The sequence below is a fragment of the Brachyhypopomus gauderio genome, chromosome 19 (genome assembly GCF_052324685.1).
Source record: "Brachyhypopomus gauderio isolate BG-103 chromosome 19, BGAUD_0.2, whole genome shotgun sequence".
Classification (NCBI taxonomy): domain Eukaryota; kingdom Metazoa; phylum Chordata; class Actinopteri; order Gymnotiformes; family Hypopomidae; genus Brachyhypopomus; species Brachyhypopomus gauderio.
In genome coordinates, this window is record NC_135229.1 from 7510343 (window position 1) to 7521752 (window position 11410).

The following is an 11410-nucleotide window of genomic DNA, read 5'->3' on the forward strand; positions in this document are numbered from 1 at the left end:
GGATGTGCATATACAAGGTCATCTCTCCAAACAAGAGTTGTTTCTGACAACTCTCATCCTCGCAATGACGCTCGGGAAATGTGATGTGTGGCTGTGTAACGTCACCAATGGCGACGACACCTTTATCCGGTGAGATCTGAAACAATGGTTTTTGGGAAGAAAGCAGCACGGTGGCATATGAACGCACGTTTTTCAGAAACCGTCTGCGGTATCCAGGCAGAATGAGTCTGCAGGTGCTCCAACGTCTGCACCGTGTGCTCTTGCGCTACAGTAAGTCCACATTCACTTCTTTCCTCCTCCAGGAGTTTTTAAAGCACAATCGCTGCCCCGTGAACGGAGAGGGTCATGAAGGAACGCGCTCCGCGTCCTACAGTAGCTCTGCCCGTCTTTGTTCTGGGCTATTAAAGGTTCAGCTGGACTCTCTGAGATGCATTACCAGGCTAGACACGCTGAATGGGCCGGTGCCGGCCTGGGAGCAGGAGGAAAGGGGGCAGGAGGAAGTGGCTTGGGGGGTTTGGGGGGGGGGGGGGGGGGTGAGGCTGCAGGCGGGGGGCCGGTGGAAAGCGCATACTGCCCGTCGTCACGAATGGGCTCCAGATGGATCCTGGCAGGCGGGAATAGCGGAAGCGAATTGTATCGACACCGGTGCCCTGGTCAGCGCTTGAAAGAAAGCCATTAGCAATGCCAGCCAGTGGCCAGGGAGAGGCCTCTCGCCTCGTGATTTCACTCTAGCAGAGGGTTGATCCAAACTCTCCAGCCAGGCTGGATAATTCGCCACGCTTGCTTGAATGTGGACGCTGGATTGCCATATCACACAAGTTTGTGTGTGCTTGTATGTATATATGGTGTAATAACTGCATAATTGAGTGCTGTGTGTGTGTGTGGGGGGGGGGGGGTTTCATTGCTTAGCATGTGTCTTTATTTTGGCACATTAATTACAGTAGTCATTTTCCATTTTCTGTAACTATTGTGAAGCTCTTGTAAATATTAGGTATCGCTGTCGTGAGCCTTTTGTGGTGCCGGTCCATTGTCTGCTTGCCTTCTACATCATTAGCTGAAATTAAGGGTTCTCGTTGCTCATTTGTACGTACAGTGTTGATCTGGTGAACCCAGGTGCTTTAGTTCTAATCTGTTGTGAAAAAAATCTATTATTGCTTGCCAACATCTTTGCACTGTAAAGTTATCCAGCAATATTTTAATCACATCCACATTTCATGTTCATGTGAAAATTGAGGAAATGTTGTGTTAGCTTGTTGCGATTCGGTGATCCCTCGTTATACCGATGACCCTCCCTCACCCCATCACGTCACGGTTATGACTGCATATATGACACTCGATTCCAACATTCCTGTTGGTTTTTGATGAGACCTCATTAGCTTTCGCATACCACATCTTACCAAATGTAGCTAGCAATAGAACAGGGTTTCCTACAGTAAATCTGCAAGGCTGCAACTATTTATGTTGCTTGAAGGAGTGTGGAGTTTATATTGTTTGTTCTGTAACTAGCTCCTCTGGGAGAACACATTTCTGCTGACACTCTCACCTTGACAGCCAACAGAAAGCGGAGGCCCGATGAACGAGTGGAGAGCAGACATCTCAACAGTCATTCTGCCTCCTGTCTTTGTCTGGAGAGAAAGACACACACAAACAGAGCGCGGGAATGAAGGAGGGAGGCGGGGAGGATGGGAGTCTAAACAATTTGAAATTCCTCGGGGGTGGAAGTGTATGTTTTTGCACTACGGTCCAAACAGCGAGAACATGAGTGCGCTGGAGATCTGCTCTTACACAATCGTCCGCCACCTCTTCACCTCATTCTTAAGTCTCCACAAGGGACCTGACGCAATTAGGAAACATGGTGAGAGCCATGAATAATGAGCGAAGTCACTGTGCCCATAGATTTGGTCAAATTTGTGTTCATCAGGCAATGTTTCCTCTGCGGTTTTAGCTTCTTAACTTTCCCCCACTATTTTAAGGTAACAATTAGTTTTTCCTTCACTAAAAATCAATCCACTTCAGCTTGCAGTTTAACAACGCATGGCCATGTACAAATAGCTCACGAAAACCGCTCACAAAAACAGCATACATAGGCTATGTAGTTGCTTCTTTGTACTAGTGACGAATAACCACGCCTTATCGACGATCTCTAATAACAACAACAACAACAATAATAATAATAATAATAAAGGAGCTGTATATTTTATTGTGGGGTGACTGAAGATCGCATCTACCATGGTCTAATTTTTCATACCGGACCAGCGATTTGGCTCGGTTTGTTTTTCGGGCCGCTGACGAATTGAGACGGACGACGAGCGGCGCGACATAAATCATTCACGTGGAGGCCGGGAGCGAGAGCGTTTTAATAGCTTGTTTTGTGCTTTTACACAACATTCGTCAGCCCGCAAACAGCCGCCATCACGTCGCATTTGTCGTCGCGTCTCGTTGTGTCGAAAATGAAAAGAAGGCGCGAGACACGTGCGCAGCCGCGCTCGCGGGCCCCGTTCCGTCATGCCGCGTTTCTGTGCTGGAGGTGAAGCAGATGTGGACGTTTTGCTTGGTTTCAGGATCCTTTCTATGTTTTTTGTGCCTCGGCAGCACGGGGTGTCAGCTGTAGACTTCGGTTACTGTCCTATACGCACACATTTTGACATAAATCAGCACAGTAGTTGGGAGGGGAAGTCTTCATCTAAATGCAAATTGCGCGTGTCGGCTCCTCCTCCATTTTCCACGATCATTAAGTGACTCATTCTTAAATTTCAGATTAATTTATTGTAATGTAAACCCGGTCCTCTCGAGAAGCAAAAGCCTTTACCGGCGCCTCAGCCGTCACAACAAACTTTTGCCCGCCGACGTTTGAAACGCAGATTTGTTTTCCAGGCAGCGGCTGCTGGTTCTGAAGGTCAGGCCCGGATCCACCAGGGATTTATTCCGCTTGTCCAGCATTCTGATCTCAGATACATCACCTCTTCAACAGGGAAATGGATAATATTCTGTTTTATCTTCAAAGCGACAAACAGCATGGATGATCACATAGCAAAACTAGCCAAAACTTCCAACAGTCTGACCCTTCTCCCCCAAAAACTGAAGAATAAGAATATTGACTATACTGAGAATATCCATGAACATTCTCTCTGTGTTATTAAACACCTTTTGTTCGCCCTCCGTTCCTGAATCTATGACAAGTTCATATATTATATTGATATTTGTTTATATTCAAATGTTATAATAATATTATAGTTTCTGTGTAACCCGTTGATGGCCTGCCTTATTTGGCCTACTTGAATGTTCCTCGCTGAGAAGACGCCGCTGTGTTGATGTACGTTGTCTGTAAAGAGGACAAGATAAGCTCAAATAACAAGAAGTTGAGCTCCTGAGCTCGAGCGTCAAACCTTAATACTGTCATATTCTCTTTCAAGTCCGAGATCTTTTGGCTAAGCAGCAGATGAAAGACACACACACACACACACACACACACACACACACACAAACATAGACACAGCAAAAAACAGAAAATAAACGCAAAGGAGAGGTGCCACATCGGGACGATGCAGTTGTGGTTGACAGCTTGGCTGTTTTGTAAATGGAGACAATGCAGTTGTTGACCATTTACTAATCACAAATCCCTCCAAGGACAAAATCGCTCCTTGTTTTTCTTTCTTAGAAAAAACGCATTTCCTGAAGATTGGCACCAGACACCAAACTACTTCTATAGTTATTTGGCTTTCAAATATTTCATAAATGGAGAGGTGTCCTCATTTTTAAAATGTCCCGATCAGCAGTGCAGCAGGGAGTGACCACAAAAGTACTCACTGAAATGTGCTGAATTATCAAACTGTTTCATCTTCAGCAAACCCGTAGGAATGAGCAGTGATTGTGTTCTCCCTGAAAAAATTATTGGAAACAGTTTTGACTAATTAAACGTTAGTTTTATTCGGTTCATAGTCTGTTTTGATATATAATCAGTAGGTACCAAGACATATGGCTTACTAGAGATAAGTTAATGTCTTGATCATTACAGCAATCACATCAATGACTTCATTCAGACTGTGGCCCTTTAATACAGGAAACATGGGTGTAATTACAACAATATGTGTTCTTCTGATTACTATTTTCTGAGCCAATGGAAGCAAACTAAGTGTTTTTCATGGATGGATGGATAAATGGGTTAGCTCACCAGAAAGTGGAATGTGATATATAAGTAAAGTTAAATGTGTTAATGTGTTCCAAATCCTCTAATAAGCTTGTCCTTCCAAAATTAATTCAGTAAGGGCATCATTAGTACTTTCATGCACAACTATAATGAAAATTCAGTTCATAAGCATGGTGAGATGGGACCATTCTGACAAGGTTAACAGTGTTCCAGAGACCTTCAGTACTATTTCTAACCTAGATAATTTACTATTTATTCCTCTATTGACCTATTCCATAGAACCCTTTTACTGTAATATTAGTCAATTAATCCCTCTTTATACCGCACCTAAAATAAATAATTTTTTTTTGTCACTGGTTACACAGTGGAGGTTGTTGGTCCTCACTGTTGCCAATAACCCGGTAGATGTGTAGAGTTGTGTATAGTTGTGTAGAGTTCTGTATAGTTGTGTTTAGTTGTGTAGAGTTGTGTAGCGTTCTGTATAGTTGTGTAGAGTTCTGTAGAGTTCTGTAGAGTTCTGTAGAGTTCTGTAGAGTTGTGTAGAGTTCTGTATAGTTGTGTAGAGTTCTGTATAGTTGTGTAGAATTGGATGAGAGGCAGGAGATCATCAACAACTATGGTTCCATTTACGGACAGGAACTACGTTATTTTGATTAATGCCTTTTGCACATTAATATTATTAATTTATCTGTGAACTTGTGATCAAACTGACATTTTCAGAATCTTTTATAGGATATCTGACTCTGACAGACTCCTGCCGTGTCACTTCTGATAACGCGGGCACCTGAACCACTAATCTCCTTCACTCTGATTCGAGATTAGCGGTTCAGGTGCAGACGTTATCAGAAGTGACACGGCAGGAGTCTGTCAGAGTCAGATCTTGGTATAGCAGCCAGTGAATAATGAATGCTTTTGTCATCTCTTATTCATCGTAACAAGGCGCGTGAGCTGGGATGCAGACCCAGGTGATCTTGCTGCCACAACACTTCCTGCCGGGCCTGACCTTGGGCCACGAGTCCAGGACCGTGTTGCATAGCGTCTGCCTCACCTGGGAACAGGATACGTCAACCACGACTGTGGGCCCTTGCTGTAATCCCGTAATCCAAAGGCTAGAATGGTGGGACTCATCATCATAAAGGAATGGCTCTCCAGGACTTTTGCCACGACATTGATTTAGATCTGTGCAGTTACACAATGATTCGTTCATTTTCTTTAATGTATTCCAGCTATTTTTGGCATAATAGATTTCAGTTTGAAATTGACTGTGATACTTTGTTGGATCAGAGACCCACTGCATGTGAGCACACACTTCGTCTTGTGAGTACACACACACACACACACACACACACACACGCGCGCACCCACACACTCACTCAGTCTAAGGTCAGAAGGTACGACTCTCAGAGAGCAGCAGAGTGAGGGTGATGTGCTTGGTACTAAGTGTGCCTGGTGTTGGGGAGGCGAGTTCCTCCTGCTGTGTTGCCGTGACGACCCAACAGCCCAGCCCACCGCTGCCTCTGGTTGGCCACTAATCCCCCTCATTGCCACCACCTGCCCTTCTCACCCATGTGTTAACCTACTGCATTTAAACCAACAAGCACATTTTACATATTGGATTCAGAGAGCAAAACATCAAAAGCTTCAAAAGATTTCTGTCACAAGCTTAATAGATTTTTTGACCGTGGATCAGAATGCTTTCTTGAATTAAATGTGGGCCTAAATGTTAATTTGATAGTCCTCAAGCTTTGGAAACACTGTTCTAGACTAACATTTACTGTACGTCGCTGCAGCAATGCATGTGTTTAATGTCATTATAAATATAAGGCAGTGGCCAACGTACAGTAGGTGTCTTTCCAAGCTGGTGATTCAGGTTATGCCTTGTCACACTTGTTTGGCCTATCTGAGACTAAGCACTTACAATTTTCCATCTCTTTGATAGCAGACTCCTGTGATCTTCTGCAAGCTTTTGAGGGTTAGACTAGTCTTTTGTTCTCTGTGGGTTCCGGAATAAAAACAACAGGGCAAAAACAACATTTGTAGAATTGTGTAGAATTTCTTTCAGTTTGTACACATTATTACATCATATTACATCAATATGTAAATATGGTTTTGCTAATTGTTAATGTTATTACGTTGTTATTAAATTATGGTACATTATGGTTCATTTATACACCTATAGATTCCTGCGAAACATGGGCATACTGTTGTAAGCCAGTAATGCTGCCATTATCATTTGTTTATTTTAAAGATCAAGAACTGCATCCGCTGAATTTCTGTTACATTACATGTATATTGTACTTCCTGTGTACGCGCCGTGTACGACAAATGCATGTGTATGGAGGTCCTTAAACATTTTGGCAAGCACATGATCTGGAGAAGCTCTTTAATTGTTTGACTTAAAGTTTGCTGCTGGACATTCCGTGCACCCGGACACGCCTACATTTATCAATAGCCAATAATAGCCAATAATTATTTTTCCTCTTATGTGATTGGATAATACTCAACGATTTCAGTTAGCATTCTGACACACTAGCTGACCAGGAGGACTTGGAAGATTTAACTCATTGTAGAACAGTTTCATTTAAGTTGGCACATAGTTTCTTCCATAGGAAGGAACATTCAGTTTTATCCTTACAAACAAGCCCCTTCACTAGGCATTCAGTTGAATAATAAAAGAGGATAAAGGAGCTTGGAGCGGATAGGCGACATTTCAGGGTTCATACGGGTATCTGCAATCCTTGAAAATGCTTGAATTTTAATGTTGCATTTTCCGGCTTTGAAAAGTGATAGAATTTTGGCTAAAGTACTTGAAAATGCTTGAAATTAATTGCATTTTGTTTCACAATAGCTACCTGACTGAATAGTTTGCATTATTACGTTACATACGGTGACCAGACGTCATCTTTTACCCGAACATGCCCTCTTTTTGAGACTTAAAAAATGTCTGGAAGGAATTTCACAAACGTCTTAGATTTTGATTTACAAGGGGGAGTGGTGAAGTGGCCCGTGTCAGGGCCTGCAAGGCCTCTGCTAGCCTAAAAATATCTGAATCACAGACTGATGTTAATTATAAGCAGAGGTGTCAATTCCAGGTTCAGAAAGTAAAAGTCCTCACCAGGATTTTGGTCAAGCTTGCTAGATTTTCTAATTAGTGCAATCCAGATAAAATTAGTGGAATCAACACAATCCAGGAAGCCTGAGCAAAATCCTGGTGAGGACTTTTACTTTCTGAACCTGGAATTGACACCTCTGAATAAGTCACAAAAGACCATGAATATTTACTTTTAAGGCCATTTCCAAGACGGACTTTTCAAGAAAATCTAGACATTGTTAAGAAAAGTTGAACAACTCCGAAGCCCGTCACAACACTTTTTGAGGACTTTTCTGCCATTTTCAGGTTACCAACTAGTAGTTGGTAGTAGTTTTCTATAAGCATTAGCTGATTTTTTGGCGAGTAAATATAGCAAGTACCTGATGTTATTGATGTTTTTTATGTGTATCGCGACTGTAGCTGCAGTAGAAGGAGGCTTGTTCACCCCTGGTTTGTTTATTCAATAAAGGCATTTATTAAGGATACAGGAGTTATCTACCTGCGATTATCTGGCTCTTTATACTATATGTCTGCATAATAAGATGGTTTTTATAACCATAAATTAGTTTCTGAGGGATAGATTGATTCAGACAGAACATTTCTGAAGGCCTAGGAAATGCACGTTCTGCCACTGATACACACACACACACACACACACACACACACACACACACACACACACACACACACACACACACACACACACACACACACACACGCACACACACAACTACCTCTAAGGCTGCTTCCTATTGAGTGCCACTCTATCAGTGTTTTTCTGCTAGGTTGATTTGTGGCAGACTTATGGTACCACTTTGACACAGAGAGTACCAAGTTCAGGAACGCCTACAGACCCTTAGCTGTCACTTGGGGTTCTAGAGACTACAGCATGTATATATGCTGGTCTTTGTAGAACGCCCACTCCTAGGCAGAGATGCAATGGTACCGAATATCGATATTATGAAATGATAAGTCCGCCTGTGAACTGATGGAGATGTATGCCTTTAGAAATCCCTTTCTGAACCCTTCTAGTTTTCATAAACGTAACTTCCTGATTATGCCATGTGGCACCTTAATGCTCATATTGTACCAGAATTCTGTTGTTTAGTGTGATTTCGAATAAAAATGTTGTTCATACTGATAAAGTTGTAAGAACACATATGAACACAAACACAAGCCATAAACTACACAATCACTACACCACTGTCTCAAATTGTTGTGGACCTACAATATTGATGGGCAGAGCACAACAAATCCTGACGTGAATGGACTGCAAACCTGACTCCTCTTTTATAGAAATTTTCCCAGAGGAAAAAAAAAACCTTTTCCACCAAAGACTTTAAAAGAATATTAAATGTAAAAGTTTGTCTCATAGTCTTTACACTTTTTCTCATCAGGGTCATAGTGGTAGCTGGCTGAGAAGATCAGACCAGACTTTTGGATCCCCTGTGACAGATTCTAGGTCATCACTTGGGACACCCAAAATGCTCCAAGACCAGCTGTGATACATAACCCCCCAGCGGTTCCTGGGTCTGCCTTTAAGGCTCTCTCCAGAGGGAACAGCTGTGATGGCAGGCGACCAGGGACATCCTTATGAGATGCCTACATCACCTCAATTGATGTCTTGACGATCAACTGCTCTTCTTCAAGAACTTGACACCCTACAACAATGCTGCTTGCATTTGGGTCCCTGCCCGTATCTTGTAAGCATAGGTGAGAATGAGCATGTAGATTGGTGGGTTCACAGAGATCTTTGCTCCTGCTAGACCTCAGAATGATTCAAGACCATGACTACAGCCATCGTCTGTCTCAGGCTCCGTTGGTCGTTTATGTTCCAGAGATGCTAAAACTCCCAGGTTTAGGGTTGGAGTTAAAACTCCATTCTTCTCCACACCTGAAGACAACTTTATTCTTTATTATGATTACAAGTCATCACGCCTTTATTAGCCATTCAGAAATCCACTTCAATCAATAGAGTTCACAAACCTCTCCTTGCAATTTAACTAATGAGGGTTCTGAATGATGCATTTCCATTTAGGTCAACGTTAGGAACAGCTATGAGATTACATATCTACTGAAGTGATGTGATACAGTAGCGTAATGCTGCATAGCCAATGAAGTGATGTGATACAGTAATGTGAGATCACAGAGAAGTGATATGGTACAATGGTGTGAGATTACCTTCCTGATGAAGTGAAGTGGCACGGTAGTTGTGTATAATAATTGACTATGTCTTCAACAAAATATGTGACAGGGGATTCAAACCCTCATTCATCACTAACATAACAACATGTCTTTCATATTAGTTTCAGTGAAGTTACTAAATAATTCACAGTGCTAAAAAATAATGTCTCAAGTGTAATAACCAAATAATACAACTGAATCTTAAAGGGCTCAATGACTTCAAAAACAAACTGAATATGGATACGTTGCACACTGAGCTGTGAATAGTCAGGTGTGTTACTTGTTCCATTTGTGCTGTTTCAGATATCAAATAGGGTCACACATTTCTGCCGTGTCAGCTGTGTTGTAGACATTGCAAATCTGATTAACACACAACACCATTTAGGATTCTGTATCCTGGCAAGGGGTGTTCTTACTGTCGCCCCAACAACCTTATTATCCGCTATTATAATACAGTTTGCTATAAGATTCCAAAAACAGTAATAACAACTAGCAAAGAATTACATATATGAATACACTATATTATATACTTTAATATCCAGTCAGCTAACCTGCTCTGTTGTATTTGAGACAGGTCACGAAAATGTTAAGTCTTAAAAAAAGGATCTTAAAGAGGCTGGCATTACTGCACAAGGTTGTGCCAAGGTCCTCTCCAAGAAATGGGATCATTGCTTATTTATATTGCGCTGGCAAGCAGTGAAATTACCCCCAGGTTAGGCTGCCTGTGTTCACCTTATATCATCTCATACACCTCAAGAACCTGTTGTGGCTGTTTAACTCTTTAGACTGTACTGAAGTCCAGACACCGTCAGCAAGGTGTGGGTGACTTTAACATACCAGTTAGTTGAACACCCTGTGACGCATGCTCAGAGATTATAGGACAGAAAACACAGCACTCAACATTTGTCCCTAATGTTCTAATACCTGTGGGTCAAACACCAGATTCAAACAGTCCAGATTGGTGAACCTGGGGTTAAGCTATGCCGTCGTGCTAAATTTTCATTTTCAAAGCTAGTGTTAATAATTGATGTGAGAATTCACACACAAAGGTTTCTTTTGAATATTTAATGGGTTAGCGGTGTGAAATAGTCAGTGTACAAACTAAGAGTGCTGTTTGCATTAGTAATTAAAAGTTTTGTGGCTTTTATTTATTTATTTATTTATTCATTTATTCTGTGCATGGCCGCATTTTTATATCTCGTGAATCTTATATCATATTTTCATATGATACTTCTCAAACCTTCTCATGGTGTTTCCTGAACAGAATGACACTGTATTTCAGGACATGATACCAGAGCCAGACTAGCACATTGTTGGTCCTCTGTGTGAGATTTCCTCTCTGGTTCTTCATAACAGTTTTGTCTACAACAGTTCATCTGCTGTAATTATTATGGAGGCGGAGCACTGCTGTTACTGGGGTTTGCTATAGTAATTGCCTTTCACAGGACATATTTACTCCCAGCATGTCGAGTTAATGAAACCTATCAGTAATTTTCAATCTTGACCTTATATTTTCAGCAGTCTCATGCCGTCAACTGAGTTCAGTCACATCTCAGAAAGTAAACAGGGATAATGGTTGGGTTCTCAGCTCTGATGCATAATTCTTTGTGCTTTGCTACAAATATCTGCAACATTTTGATTCTTGCACTGGTTTCTGCCATTGTGGTATTTACATAGTAAAAAGGGAGAAAAAAAAACAGCCTTTGACTCAAGCAACACCCTAGAGGCTTTTGGGAAGGAAAGAGTCTTAATTTTATATGTACACCAGTGGCCCAGTTATGGTGAAAATCCCAGATTCATTTTTTTAAAACACAGATATTTAACTGGTCCATAACGTGCTGTTTGGGTAGCAGAAGTCGAGAGAGCTCTTCAAATGTTTTTTGTTTTAAACATTTTCTTCAGCGATGCAATGCAGTTTAATAATTTCAGCCTCTGAGGCGTATCAAGGGATTTTCCTTTTGTCTTACCTCCTTTATTTCTGTTTGTTT